Source organism: Gallus gallus, chromosome 1, assembly GCF_016699485.2.
Source record: "Gallus gallus isolate bGalGal1 chromosome 1, bGalGal1.mat.broiler.GRCg7b, whole genome shotgun sequence".
Taxonomy (NCBI): Eukaryota; Metazoa; Chordata; class Aves; order Galliformes; family Phasianidae; genus Gallus; species Gallus gallus.
The window spans coordinates 56,464,813-56,481,256 of NC_052532.1; the positions used below are offsets into that span (position 1 = coordinate 56,464,813).

At 40.6% G+C, this 16,444-nt stretch overlaps 1 protein-coding gene and 1 non-coding gene across 2 annotated transcripts in view; both read right to left on the minus strand.

Annotated features, from left to right (window-relative positions):
- TRIM24 (tripartite motif containing 24) overlaps positions 1-16,444 on the minus strand; it is a 58,355-nt gene that overhangs the window by 41,107 nt on the left and 804 nt on the right. The window lies entirely within an intron of this gene.
- MIR12211 (microRNA mir-12211) lies at positions 16,113-16,173 on the minus strand. Its single transcript, NR_161961.1, has one exon. It is a non-coding gene; the product is annotated as a microRNA mir-12211 (primary transcript).

The following is a 16,444-nucleotide window of genomic DNA, read 5'->3' on the forward strand; positions in this document are numbered from 1 at the left end:
TATACTGTTGCAGCCCTACAGAGGCTTGCAATTACAATAGTCAAGTGGCTTCACAAGGGCGGAGCAGAGGGGGGCAATCCTCTCCCTCACCCTACTGCCATCCCTGTTTTGTTGCAGCCTAGGATACAGTTGGCCTTCTGGACTGCAAGAGCACACTGCTGGCTCACAACCAGCTTTTCACCTGCCAGGACCCTCAAAGTTAAGATTCTTCTCCGCAAGGCTGCTCTCAGTGAGTTTTTCCAGTCTGAAGGCATATCTGAAATTGCCTTGACCCAAGTACAACACCTTGCACTTGGCCTTGTTGAACTTCATTGGGTGCATATTAGGTTTGAGGGGGTCCATAGGAGGGCCACAAGGACAATGAGAGGGCCGAAGCAGCTCTCCTACAAGAAGAGGCTGACAGAGTTGGGGTTGTTCAGCCTGGAGAAGGCTCCAAAGAGACCTTATTGCAGGTTTTCCATACTTAAGAATTACTTACAAAAAAGGAGAGTGACTTTTTACAAGGGTATAGCTACAGGATGAGTGGCAATGGTTCTCAGATAGAAGAGGGTAGGTTTAGATTAGGTATTAGGAAGAAATCCTTCACAGAGGCTGCTGAGACACTGAACAGGTTACACAGAAAAGTATTCAAGGCTAGGTTGGCTGCAGCTTTGGTCAGCTTAATCTAGTGAAAGGTGCCCCCACACATGGCAGGGGGATTGAAACGAGATAGTCTTTTATGTCCCTTCCAACCCAAACCATTTTGTGATTCTCTTCTATGATTTATAATATATATATTGCACGTACAGTGAGAATCTAAAGAATGAATATGAGGCATGCTTTGAAAACCTCCTTTCTCATCCAGCTTTCAAGTATGGAGGCTTAACTAAAAACATGGACAGGTATTCCCTTCCAGTCACAATGGTAGTAACAAAATAGGACATCATGAATGATTCTCTCTCTCATCTACTAATACACCTGATAGACAAGTTTCACTTACTTTAGTGTATATTAAAGAGACAGATTAATTTAAAGCCATAACTGACAGTGTTAAGTCAGATGGCTGAAGCAAACACAGGAGTGCCCATGCAAGCCCTTTGCTAACAATACAACACGCGGCATGTCAAGCAGCTAACGCCTTTCTGAACAAGCAAAAGGACAATGACATTTCCCAGAGACTCTCCTGCTTGTGTTTCACCAGTCACAATAACATACATTAAGAAGGAATAAAGAAAGACACTGATATAGTCCTAGCTTTTTTTTTAAACCACATTCCACATATGCATGTCCATTGGTGCATCATTTTCCCATAAGCATTTAATTACATTTTAAGCTTTTTCTTAAGCATGCATAGAATGCCACTTCTAAATCAACCTCTGAAATAATTAACATTTCCTCCACTGAGTCCCTCCACAAGATACTCTCCTAGTACTAAAGTGAATCCATTTAATTTCTGTGTATGTGTGTGTGTTACGTTTTGAGGTAATCGCACAATAGATTTCTAATCATGCTTAGTTTTATTGTCAATTCTTCCTTCCTCTTGTTTCAAGAGGCTTGCTTCCTAAACTGAGCCATAACTTACTTCATTGCTTTCAGGGCCAGGAACTCTAGCTATTATACAACGATCTGTTCAAGAAGATTCAAGTTCTGAGTAGTAGGATATTGAAAGTTATTTAGTTGATTTTCTCCTATAGATTGGTAAGAAAAATAATTATATTGAAACTAGAGGAGAAATACACTATGCCATAAAAATGGGAACTATTTCACTGCTTTAAAGGAAAAAATCCCAAATTATTTTGCTGTTTGTTCTCCCTTAAAAAACTCCGATGATTTCCATAAAGACAATAAGGGCAAAAGAGGGAAAATCTGCAGAGCTGCAGCATTATACATTATTAACTCACATAATAAGGAATAGAATTTTTTGGGTAAGTGGAAACTCACATTCCCGGATGGTACAGCTTTACCACGTTTCTTGATTAAATTTGGGATAGGAAGAAATCTTTTAAATTACATACAGAAGTTCTGATGCTTAACTAATTCTTGGCCCAATCAGTTCTAAAGAGCTTTGAGATATTTGTGACTGAATTGAATAGTCACAGGTAGAAAGCAAACCCAAGAAATTCACTGCCTGTCAGGAAAGAAGAAAGGCTTGAAACCGATTCTTCACTTGTCTCCTTACAGTGATACAAGCCAAGGGAGATCCTAAAAGAAGACAGGCAGGCCTCTGAGTTTTGAGACAAACTAACTACTCTCAGTGCACCCATCTGCTTGTGCCTACCATGACATTTCTGCAGGGAGAAAGATGTTTAAAAACATACGTGTGCGTTTATTCTTGCTTGGAGAAATTAAGTTACCCCATGACAGATTTTATTTTTGTCAAAGTAATCCTGTAAGACTTTCGTTGGTGGTGATCTTTTTTATCGAATGGAACAAGCATTTGCAGAGTGCTCAAATGGGCAGGTGGAAGCATATTACTTAACTTGGGAGGTGCTCCATAAACCATTATGATTATTAAGAGGATGGTAATGCAATGTTAAGTGATCATTTCCTGTATTTTCCATCTACTCCTCGGCACCAGGAGGCGCTCATGCAGCTGTACGGCAAGCTGGATGTAGAGCACATGACTCTTCAAGGTGGTGAAGTAGAGATGACCACTCTTTAGTGGCAGCATCCACTAAAACTGCAGAACCTTGCACTCAGACCTCGCTCAAACCAGGTCTGGACACCACGCTCCTAACAAAAGTAACAGTGCTGGCTGCCCATCTGTTTCCACCCTACACCAACCCCTTGAGCCATCACCGAGATTCATGCCGACATGGGGTGAAGCGGACTGGGGAATACAGCATGGATTAATCTAGGGGTTTGTTTGGGGAGAGAAGAGTTAGTTTCCAGTGTGCCAGCTCTCACTCTCAACAGACTCCTGATGAGATGCGTCTCTTCAAGGAACACTAGCCTACGTTTTATGCATGTAAGGCGAAGCATTCTTGTGCTTCTTCACAAATCACATTCTGCATCCACAGGAAAGCCACCTCCAGCCATTCAGCAAAATGGATTTAAGACATACATTGTATTATTTCCAACTCAATTCTCAATTTCCTGGGAGTACATTCGAGACTACTGAAGCATTCAGAGACAATAGGAGGAGACGGGTCTGCTCTGACCCAGTTTCAGCTTGTTTGTATCTTCACTGCAACAAACAGTTTACAGAGCCAATTTAATAAAGCCACTGGACAATCAGCTGGGGATACACAACTGTAGTTTGGTTTGCAGATGCAAAGTGTTTTGCTAAAAGAGGTGAGAGATTAACAGTTCCCCTTATTCAGTACTTATCAATCCTACTCAAACGCATACAAATTTTGTGAAATGAAGCTCTCTCTAATAAATAGAAGACCCGCAAGCAACTGGTTACTAGTTCTGCCTAAAATGACATAGCCATTACTGAATAAATTAATTCAGCTCGCATAAGGCGATTTTCCTCAACTGTACAGAAGTCTTTAATGAAATATTAGCTTCTGAGATTTCAGAACAGAAAACACTAAGAGTGACTCACACACAGCTTTGTGTTGGTTTTTGTTTGTTTGTTTTTACAAATGTGCAGAATAGTTAACATTAAGAGAAGGTATCTTAGAGACTGAAGACAGTGCCAGATAGAAGATTTACTGTGTAACCACACAAAACATTTGGGCATTTCAGTTAGGACCCACAGACTTGTTTTGCTCTCATTGTGTAGATGCACACCATTCATATTGGCGAGGTTTTTCATTAGATATGCACAGGGTTGAGGTGAAACTGGATATACATACACAGGTTATGCTCTTCTGTTAAAAACAAACACTTAAACTTGAGAGATGGTATCATTTGCAATAATATCTGCATCAATTTTAAAGGTAATTGCTGCTTTCCTCTTGTTTCTCATTAAGCCAATCCTGGTGCTGCAAAATTGGCAACTTCTTCAAACCAGTTTGTTCCAGAAAAAGCTGCTCCCATCTAGTTGTGACAGCCTGCTGCTGCTAGTGGAGGGAGGGAGGTTAAACCAACAAGCGAGCACTCCTCAAGGGGAAACCAGCACCTACTGCCAGAACAGAAACATTCCAAGCAACCACAAATCTAGCAGATGAGTTTATCAAAATCCAAATGCTTTACACGCCGCCTTCTAAAACGTAAATAAGTGAAAAACAGACAAAGAATACTATCTGTAATCCCCCCTCTGGAAGAGTGTTACAGGCCAGTTTTTATGCTGCAGTGCATTGACTTTCTTGGAAAGCACTGCAGAGCTGAATTAAAATATTTCAGCTGCTCTGTGAAATGGCTCATTGTTTTTGCCGTACATGCCCAAGCTTCCAACATTTCAGATATCACATCCTGGACTTCATCTAATTGTAGAAGTGGACATTTGCAAGGGCTGATTTAAAATTCCTTAGGAAATTCTGAATGGAGAGTTTACATTCACATCCAACGCTCTCCAATGCATTTTCTTCAACACTGTAATTATAAGAAGCATCATAATGGTAACAAAGGGAAATACTACTATTGCGGGATGGACAGTATTTAAGTATTAGATTATTAATAAAAAACACCTCACTGCCTTGCAATGAACACGCTTAAGTGATGCAGAAGCTTCCAGCAATTATGCCAATTTTCATTGCCGGCTGTGGTGAGCATTTCTTTCATCAAAATTAAAATACATTCCTTCAAGTTTTGAAATTGTCAAGTATGTTCAACTTACATTTAGGATATACGTAATATATTCAAGTACACAAAATGAAGCTCTAAGCGAGGATTTTTAATATTCAGTGACATTCTCCTATCATTTTCTCTGAGCAGCGCAGCAACTTAACAACAACACATTGAAAGAGGTTTCAGTACAGTCCAGATACATACATTCTACTGAAATACCTTTACTATTCAAAACAGAAAGAGAGAAAAAAAAAAGCAGTGGAATAAACAAAATTGTTTTGCCAGAAAATGTAGTAAGGAGATAGATGTCACATTGCAGTTGTGAGCATGACACTGCTAGTAGTCATTCGCTTTTACAAAGCAATTTCATACAGTCTGATCTTATCTTTTAGATTTTTCATCCACTACTGGCTGACAGTTCAGTAGATGCACAACAATGCCTCTATCAGAAAGAATAGTTATAAAGAAGTAGATATAAACAGATGATCATTTGGGCAGTTGAAATCAGTCAAACAAAGCCCTTTTGGAAGACGCTGAAGAAATTGGTTCTTTTAACCCTTTGTTGAAAAGATAAAGCTTTTACTCCAACTTGGGACATAACTTGTCCCATTCAGTTCCTCCATTTAGTCCCAGCATTGAATTACTGTTTTAGAAAATATCATAATATTCTCATTAACTCTGAGCAGATATAAAGTTTAAAAAAAAATAAGCCTAAAAATAACTTTGAAGAATTTGAACCAAATTAAGGGAACCGAGCTGGGAGCTGTACTGGGAACAACACTAAGTATGTCTTCAGTCAGAGTACTTATGAGAAATGTCATCAAAAGCAGGAATGCTGACAATTCAGGATCTTCAGCAAGTTCATCTTACTTCCTCTTGAATGCTCAGATGCAACCATGCACTCCTTTCTTTCACAGCTTTCCTCCCATTCTCAACGAGATCACCACCGAATAACAGGAAGCTGCTGATCAGGACCTGGGAGACCAGCCTCCCTGGCCCTCTCTTTCTCAGTCACTAGCCTATGGCAAGCAATTCAGGTGCCTGAACAGATGTACCTAATTGAGGAGGATATCCTGCCCGGCTTCCAGCTACTCTTCCAAAAGGAAACCAGCCTGCTGTGGATTGTGTAGTACAACTGCTGGCCCTGGTTTGAAAATTACAGAGATCCTAGAAATTCAGAAGTGGCAGAAGTTACTCTGGTTTGTACAGCTGGACCTCACTCCGTCTGCTCTATTTCACACTGCTTTGCTATTACAGCTTCTGCAGCCCATTTCAAATCACCAGTACAAAAGACTGCCACGAGGCATACAGAAGATAGCTTACAGAGTACCTGAACAAACTGCAGTCTGCAGCTCCAAAACAAAATGGGATTAAAATGACTTTAATTTCAAAATGCAGAGCTATCAACTTAATTGCAGTGCTTCTCTATCCAACAGTATTCTGCTAAACTGACAGCTGTTTCAAAGTTCTGCTCAAGGAGGAACCCACGGTTCAAAAAGCTCCTCAACACCTCTCTGTTGTGTTTCCTTCTTTACCACCGAAGTACAGTGCCCAGGAAGCAGATCCCTAACAGAGAGAAAGAGGGATTTAATATGTACTTATCAATAAATCCTGAGTACTTACAAAGGCACACTTCCAATCTGCGCTGGAATTAATGCTATTATGTAACAAGCACTGCCATTATTAACCTGGTAATCTTTTAAGGATTTCTAAATTAATTATAAAAAAAAAACTTGCTGTTGGCAGAGGCAGAAACAATGGAAGACACCAACAGTATCTGATGAAAATTCCCACTGACAATTTTAGTTAATAAGAGGAAAAAAGAAGGTACTTGCTACTTCCTGCTGTTTCCATCAGGGAGGTGTAACAGTTCTGCAGAAAGTCAGTATTGGAATAAAAAGGTAAACTTTCAAGCCATTTTATTTATTGGAGCAAAATGACTTCATGATTCGTAATTGCAGTCTATTCTGACTACTTCCCATATTCAAAAGCTTTTTCATATTAAAGCTTGAATGTCACAAGCAGGATCGTTGTATCTATGACAAAATAACTCTTAATAGCAGAATAGAAATAATACCGATTTGCTGTACCAGAGTAAGTCCATAAAGTTAAGCTTTGCACTTGAAAGAGGTATAAAGTTTCTTTGGAGTGTTGCCAACATTTTAATACCTTGGGTGGGATTCACACACCTGTGTGTCAATTTACACGAAGGACCCTTTATATTCAGTGTAGACCTAGGTAATGCATGTAGTTAGGTCATGACTTGTCTCATCCTAAAAGCAGATGTCTACATACAGTCAAGTGAGTTGTATTTTAAAAATTATCTACTTCTTTCAAATTATCACTAAATTACAAAATCATAGGGGTTGGAAGAGACCTCTGGGGATCATCTAGTTCAACTCCCTGCTAAAGCAGGTTCACATGCACACTAATATAGCCATCCACTATGGAGAATCCAGACGAATAGCAAGAATTCCTTCAATAGAAACTAGAGGAAAATACTGTGCATGTTTATAAGCATTGCTTATCTAGGTGCAGATGTACAGGAAAAAAACAAGTCAACTCAATGTAAGCTAACTTCTCTGTGTGCTCAGTGCCCCACAGCACTGCTGTAAGGCTTCAGAAAACAAGGCGACCAGCTTTTCCCATTCCCTCATCACTTCAAAATGATGAAGCTAAAAACAGTGTGTATACATCGCAAGGCTCATGCAGACTACACAGTCTCCAAGAACCAGCATTCATTACAATGCACCATTGCTCCTGCTATTTGGACAGTGCATTAATATGAAAGTTATTGAATTGAACTAATAAAAATGATCCCTTCTGAGTCAAAGAGGCACTCTTGATTGATCAAGGAAGAACAGTGACTTAAAGGAGGTGCCTGACAGCACTAAGAAAACAGCAGAGCCCGTGGTACTATTTGTGATCTTGTTTCCTATCTCCTGATATCCTCTGTGGGTGCAATCTGCCATGCAGAACTGAAGCACAAACTAAACGCTGTGCTGGCAGATGTTAACACCTATTGCCACGAAAGAAATCTAGCCTTTGTATGGTTCTCTCTGTACTAAGAACAAAGCTTAGGGAAATGAATCTCCTACCATAAGCGGCCTTCACAAACATCATTTACCTATTCTTTAGTCACCTGATCTATTTCCACCTTCTAATGCGGTGTTGTCTGATAGGAACGATCCTCTATTAGTTTAAATACAGTTCGGGAAATATGACATTTAGCCTCCAAAACCAGTTTGGGAATGAATTTTGAGCATACTACTATTCCTGTTTGTTCAGGGAATATTCCCAATAGTTCCACCACAGTTTTGTGATCCTTAACCCACTTGGCAGGAATGATGACAAATGAACAAGATACTTCACAAGGCAGAACAGCTATTCTGTTAAAGATCTGAAGTCAGATATCCTACAACTTACAGCACCTATACTGTATTCTCAAAAATTTAAATCAGTAGAAAGGCAGCCAAAGAAAGCCCTATTAAATCTGGTCTCATCTGAGTGGAACTGGGAGCAAGAAAAAAAAAACCAAACCAAAACAAGAAATACCAACAAATTGGAACACAATACAGTAATAAGTGTTGCTAAATGAGCTTTAAAAGGATACGGGATTAGCATTTAAAAAAATCCTAAAGAAACTTCTGAAAGTACCCAGAGCACATGGAGCTCTTGCACAAAAGGTGGAATGGAGGGAGGAGGACAGTCAGTCCAAGCCAATTAGAATGCCCATACAGAACGTCTTCCCCATGTTGCCAAAAGAGCTGCTAGAATAATGATTCCTAGAATTTGACATATACATATCTATATATATATTTTTTTCCTTTGGAGATAACACTCTGGTAAGTTTTAAAGCTAATCCATTTTTCACTTCTTGTATAGAGAAGGGACTAAGGAAAAGTTAAATAGAGAGCTTCTCAAGAGAGAAAAAGTTTCTTTAACACTTGATTGAACTATTCAGTTCAATCAGGGTGTTGGTTCAAAGAACAGCTTTCTAGCCAATGGATTATAACCCTCATAGTCCCACTGATGGAAAGAGAAAAATAGTTAAGGCCAAGCACTCTGCAGTTGGTATGGCCAACAGTTCGTAGGCATGAGTGAGAATAGCAGCTACTAATACATGTTGAAAGACCCCCTGAAGTAAGGAATTAAACTACTGAGGGCTAAAATCCAATTGCTTAAGCAAGCAAAGGTGTTCCTGAAGCTAGGATTCTGAACACACCAAAGCACTATATCTGCCTTTGAAGCATCCTACTCCAGGCTTCCAGGATATATGTCAACACATTACCGAGGTCTTTCTATTAGATACTACATATTGTGACACAGCTGTACACTCTTTTGGCAAAGCTTGTCTGCTAAACAGACAATCTTCATCTCAGCTGACCCACTGCCCACTACAAAGATGATTCAAAGCTCAGTGTATATAGATATGCATACACATACATATTTCAATTCACACTTTTGCTGTTTAGGCTGATCTTGCACCCTGTTCATTTCCAGGATTGGGCCTGTCAGCACTGGGCTGTTTGACCAAAGCACTGTATCTTATCTTTAAAATCAGAACCTTACTCCCACTTTATAATGCCCAGTTCTCCTGCCTCAGCAGTTCTGCAGCTTCCTGCTTTTCCTTCTTCCACCCTACTCGCTCCCCAGCTGACAGCAGTCCCTAACCAGCATTAGTGTTGCAAGTATCTTGGTACTGCAGTTTAGCAGCAGTGTCACCTGAACTTCTGTTGGGTTGGTTCACCTCATCACTTCAACATCAACGCCGCAAATCCTTAGCCATAGTGACTCACTAATAGATGTCCACAAGTGAATGAGGAGGATAAAATGGACTTTTAAGTTTATTACATGCTTTCTGAACTAAAGTAGACCTTCTAGAAAACGCAAATGATTTTTCCAAGCTCGCAAATATCTAAAAACAGTCCTGTTTCTTTCTGATTGTGTCCAGTACAGAGAGGTGTTTCAGCTCACTGGGAAAACATACAGCCACTTCTCAAATTAGGTAAGCCTTTAATTTCAAGTAGTATTACAGCTACAGTTGAGTTTCATTTAAATTGGACTAGATTCACCTAAGAGACTGGACAGAAAGTGGAATGTACCATTAAGAAAAGAGAAGCAGCCAGGTACCACTCACTCGCAAACAGAAGCCGGAATCTTCCTGCAGTCAGAAAACAAATGGCTCAGCTCTCTTGTCCACGCACTCCTGCTGGAAGAGAGTTGAGCTCTGGAGTCGCAGAGTTCTGTTTTTGAAATGAGGATGTGCCCGTGACCAAAGTCCAAGGGAAACAAGGGCCCCAGAATCCAGGAGTGCAGTTCTAGAACTCCGCTCACTTTCTTCCTTTTTCTATAGCTCCCTGAGAAACAAGGTCAACCCCAAACTAACAAAAACTACACAGTTGGTCTGACATCAATCCTCTATCACATTAACAATGTACGTGTGGCAACATATAGTCTCCCCACATAAAATCTTCAAATAACTGTTTATATGAATCCGTATTCTCTGTTACGTTACACAACCATTTCCTGCTTTGATGAGAAACATTTGTTTTATACTCCCTCTTTCCATCCTTTAGAAAAAGGAGTTTAGGTAGAAATTCAGTCAGCTCAGCTATAACAGTGAGGTTCAAAGCACATTTGTGCTGCAAATACATACATGGGTTTCTCCGAATGTAGTGCCTCCTATTTATTTCCATGGAGGCTACAACAGACACAAAGAGCACAATAACACTAGGGTCAGTGGGTGCCAATTTTTCCACATGGAGGAATTCAGTGACACACTTTTGCTTCATACACACTTCCATGTCAGACATCATTTATCAGAGTGCCCCTCTGCTGCCATCTGTCACACAGCAACAACATAGAGTGGGAATGGTTCAGCCTCTCCTGCCATCCCATCAGCATCTGCCTCTGGTGTCACAGGCCAAAACCATAAAAATAGGAGGCGTTACTTTCAGAGCAGCCCTTGTATTTTAAGCAGTAAGTGACTCCACAGCTAATTGTTGAGGTAAATTTTAACAGCATCGTTGGGACATTTTTATGACCTTTAAATTAGCCAAAGATACACACACACACACAAAGCACTTTTAAACTGTTACAGTAGATGAAATTTAAGTAAGAGGCAATAAATCCATTAGAAGTTTTTAATAAGCAAATGTTCTGCTCGGTGCTATGGGAAACACCAGGAGGAAACTACTCGAGGGAATAACACCAAGTATTTTCACTCCAGATCACAAAAAGCTGGCAGAAATCACACTGCCATTTGCTTTCACTGAACTGACAGAGGATGTAACAACTCCCTGCTCCCTAGTTCATCCAAATCCACAGACAGCAGTTCCTTCCACACCACTGGAGCAGACTTGGTTCACCCCCACATTGCAGGAAGGAAAACTGGTAATCAGAGCCTATGTAGAGGAACTGCCTTTTAATCAACTGGGATCTCAATAACGACACAATCTTTTGGTTGTTCCCCCCTTCCCAGCATGTTACTCTGTATTTTCACAGGGACTGCCAGCTGCCTTGTTAAACCCACTTCATTTAACAGTGCTGATAACCAAAGCCTAAGCAGCTACTAGAACTCCACAATTTGACTTCTATGTTGGTATTATTCATAATTCAGTTGGATCATAGGTTCAGCACATAAGCTACAGGGCCCAAATTCAAAATACAGTCACATCGAAAGTCACTCTGAAATGCAGTTGGTTTTGGTTTTCCCCGCCTTATTTTTAGATTAGACATAACAGGGAAAATACCGGCTTCACAAGTTCACTAGTGGTGGGAAATTCCACTCAATAGCATGGAAATTCCTTATAGAGCATTTTAATACAAGCTTGACACCACTGGCTTTTCCTGCACAGAACAATGTCTTCTTTGACAATACTACATTCAGAAGAAAGAGTTTCCATGAAATTCCTTCCTTACATGTAACAAGCTGGTTAAAGCGGAGTGAACAAGGCCATTCTATAGCACAGATGCAAGTCAGCAGGCCAACCCAGTAGCCCACTGCACAACCTGCCAGCTCTTCAGTACACTTCTGTAAAGAATAAACTGAATAGAATTAGGTTTGTCCCTGAGGATTTAAACCTTAAAAAAAAGTCTCAAATTGGACTATTCAGAACTTGCTACAGTAACTTTGACGACTTACAACTCCACTGAAGTGGCTACACTACAGAGGTTGACGCTCCTCTGATGTTTCTGGTGGCTTCAGTGTTTCTGTCACCCACTTGATAGTTGTCAAAAAAGGAAGAACGTAAATGCACATCTATGACATACCTTCTTTTCAAAAAGACTTACTCCTAAATCTCCTTAATTTTGTTACTGGTTAAAGAATTTATTTCCCGATGGTGCTACAATGGAAGTAACACTTGTGAATGGATGCATAGAGGCAACCACATATGTGTATGTACGTGGGAGTGTGTGTATATATAAATAAAATATGTATTCTCTGTAGCACTTAAGATGGAGGGAATTCACTTTAATCAAGCAGCAATATGTGAGATGAAATGGAAATAAACATATGTAGCAGGCAGATCAAAAACATCTTCAGTCTTCACAGACTATCAAGAGTTGGAAGAAGAATAGAGCTTCACCATAAGAAAGCTCAAATGAAGCTATTCTGTCCTTCAAACTCACTTATAAGGACCCTAACTATCAAACCTAAAAAGGGAAAGACCATGTTACATATAGAAAAATAAGAAAATCTAAGATATTTCAAAAGCTATGTTTTCAAGATAAAATGAAGCGATGGCATCCCAAAGTCCAGATGACAGCAGATCAGCTGAGAGTCTGAGGGTTTAAAGCTATCTAGAGAAAGACTGAGCAGGACATATTTCAGAACATTGGATGCCATCTGCATACATGATGGCATATCAAGGGTTAGGCCTTCACTCCACACCTCGCAGACTTCCAACTTGCATTGGTAGCCAAGTATTTCTAGGCATTAATCAGCTAAAATACAAACCATGAACAACACTGAAATCCTTGTTTACTAACTGAAGTATTTGTTCCTTAATGAAGAGCAAGCATTGAATGTATTTGAGTTGTTAGTCTGGACAATCCTCAAGAATTTATATCCTGGAAATGCCCAAGCATTACACGCCTACACAGCTTCATACAGATCAGTTGGTTTGTCTACAGATAAGGCAAAGAAGAAACATTCCCCTCTATTATTTTTGTTATTGACACTAGTCAGATTTAATTAGTACAATTTAATACCTGCATAAAATTTTGCTATGCATTTCCATGCACAAGTTTTTCTACACATTAGGTCTCAATATCTTTTTTTTTTTTTGTACAGACTGATGACTAAGAGCAAACAAAAAAGAACAAACACAAAAACGTGTTTACAGCATGAAGCAAAATTAATAGCTTTACAAAGAAATAGAATCTCAACCTAACTTCGTGGTTATCATGGACATCTGAGAGAATCTGGAAGAAAGCATCCTTGTCTCAAGAACTGTTCAGCAGGACCTGCCCAAGGCTATGCTCAAGCCAACAAGAAGAACTCGTGAGGCTGAGTGATCAGAAATAATTTGCTCAGTTGACATTTGCAGGTCACGCTGACTTCTGGGGTTGTTTTGTAGCAATTGTGACCACCACACAGTCAGTGTGCATGCTCAACAGCCCGCCAGGTGATGGTAGGCGTGTGATTGCCACATGATCTGCAATCACCCAATGGCAGATCACTCAATGGGGGAGCACATGCCATTGCCCCGAGCAACCAGAGGTATGCCAGAGCAGAACAAAGAGCACAAAAACACAAAGGGTTCAGAGGTAGAACAGGTAGTCTCTCCACCCAACCACAGCTGTTATGGTCAACAGTATGTTGCTGACCCAACCCACAGCCCCCAGGGACTATCGGGACATTACTGGACCCATGGTACCGACTATCCCTGATTCATGATCCCTTCGCTAGAATTCCTCTCTTCTCTATAGCTAGCTTCCCCATCTTCCCCACATTCCTTAACTCTTTAGAATTTGTAATAATCCAGTCGGTTAACATTTGACCCTGCTTATGTCTTTATCTCGCTCCAGGTACGTGTCTGTATATACATTTGTGTATATACAATCATCTCCTCCAACAACTCGAGTGAGACAATCCCTTACACAAAAAGTTCCACAGTAGCCCAATGGTGTTCAGATACTCCATTATGAACGCTCTACTACTTGACCGGTCATTAAGCACCACTCAGCACAAAATTTGGGAAAATGGTGGATTTCTAATCAGAGCTTCCTCGTATACACTGGTTATTATTTGCACCATCAACTAATGAAGAAGAGCCATTTGAGAAACATAAGGGAGATGTACAAGAAGTTAGCTAAGACACTTAACAGCAGACAAGCATCGCATCTGCAGACACACTCTCGCAGCATTCCTTGTGGTTCATGTTTGTGCCCAGCAGCCTGTTGTTTGGCAGAAATACTCAGAAATACTAGAGAAACCAGAAACTCCCAAGTATTCTTTTCTATACAAAAAAAATACTTTATTTCCAAATGGAATGCACACAACAGTGCAGAGCTTATCCATACTGCAGATGGCCTCACCACCAGGCTACCTCTGTAGGAGAAATAATAAACACCTACCACAAAAAACCTCTTGTGTCTTCACACTTGGCATTGCCACTGTCCACATTGACCTGTGCATCAAGTGTGCAACACCACAACTCTCAATTCACTCAAGAGTCTCAGGTTTTAAAGATTTTTCACAGCACGCCCTTGTTAGCTGTTAATAACTTCGCAGGGAGTGAGCCAATAGTCTCCCAGCTTGTCTTCCAAGACAAGTTTTAGTAAAGCAAAGGAGCATTTCCGCTTGGAAGTGGTTTACTCAAGACAAAAAGCTGATGAATAGGAGCCCACACATCCAGACTATACTAGAAAATTGGTTTGTTTTTAGTTCCCAGTTTCTCAGTTAATGTGGATATTAGCACAGCACGACGCGCCTTCCCAGAGCTGTCGCACTGAGGCATTTGTCAAATCAGAGCCTTTCCTTTGTTCAAGCCTGACTCCCTCCTGCCAGTCTTTCTCCAGGCATCTTTTTGTGCCTGGTACTGCTCGGCACACGTGCATAAGCAGCCTTTCTGTTTACCTTCCAGGAGTTTTTCATAGTTTGTTATTCTATTGTGGCCCTTACATAGGGCATTGCTTCTAGCAAACAGCTTCTTTGCTGTTTATTTCTTCGATGGAGTCACAGTATCTCAATTTACATAACATGAGGAATTTATTGTCCAGCTTTCTAAGCTTATACTCTTCTGTTTATTACTTCAGATCACTTCTCATACACATTTTGTGCAACATATTACTGGAGGTGACAGATTTACACTGTTTTGTCCCTTCTGTCTCCCGAGACTCCATGACTTTCTTCATCCATAATACATTATTCCTCACCATAATCAGCTTTATAAGGTGACATTATTTCTTCAAAACCTAATGTAAGTTTACAACTGCTTCACATCAGTTGGGAAACAAAGCAGTCAATGCACATGTATTTAGCTGGTATACAGTCACACCAGTGTAGTCAAAACAGAGACAAGACCTAAGGAATGTGACAAAGACTGCGAGATCTATACAGGTTTCTTCTTCCCACTGGACAATTAATGGTAGCATGGAAGCACACAAATAACTAGAAAGAAAGTAGGATAAAGATTGGTATGACTGTGTACTTGAAGAACAGAGAAGTATGCATTGTGCTATAGACAGAACCAGAACAGAACCAACTAGCATATTCAAAAAGAGTGAATGGAGGTATCAGTTCACTGCTGCTACGATTCATTGTTTTTACCTATCCTTTGTCCTCCTGTAAGCAGATGTTTGAACAGCACTCATCTTTTCATTCTTAAGATGCATCTCATTTTATGCTCAACGACATACTTTTATTTCTGCTATATTTAAACATAACATCTGGGAATTGAGCTATGCTGTTCATGACCTCGAAACTCCTAAGATGATTACATGCTTCCACAACCTACGTTACAACTCCTCAGCTGGCAGCATCTCTGCCCCCATTTCTCATTTCCAAGTCCCATCTTGAAATATCCCATCACGCACCAAAGTTTGAGCTTTTCACGTTCCTCCTATGCAGGAGTTCACGGCTCTGCTCTGAGATGTAAGAGCAACGGCATCTCCTGGATCCGACAAGTTTAAATACACCAGCTTTGGGGTCTCACCAATGATCCCCATTCTGGAAGTTCTGATGACACAGCCTGACTCCTACCTAAATTAAATGTTAGGACCAAAAGGTTGAATGAACATACTAACGCAGACATCCACGTCGATGAAGAGGCTCAGCACACCCTATCCCAGGCCTGACTTCCTCAGGTAAGCCCAAGCAAGGCTCCGATTGTCCCAAGTATTTAGAGATAAGGTTTTCTTTCGTATACAACCGGAAATGGTTCGAGCTGTACTCCTTTGGATCAGATGTGCTGGCGGGATAGTAGAAACAGAAGCCTTTATTACTGAGCAAGTATTGGCCATTGTCCTCTAAGTACAGGTACTTAAGAGGACAACGGCCAGCACTTACTCAGTAATGGCCAGTCTGGAGTTCCCGCCGCTTTCTGCAGGTAGAATTTTCTACTCGAGCTCACAGTGCATAATCCCAAAAAGCACAGCCACGTCTATCCTATTAACTCCTATCTTGAAAACTGAGCTTCTTTATGTCTCCTCCTCAGCACGCAGCATTCCCCAGGACCTTCCCCGTTCGCACCAGAGGATGCTTGCGGCTACCCTTCCCCAGGATGCAGCCGCAGCTCGGAGCGCTCCTCGAGCATTCCAAACGCACTCAACGCGAGCT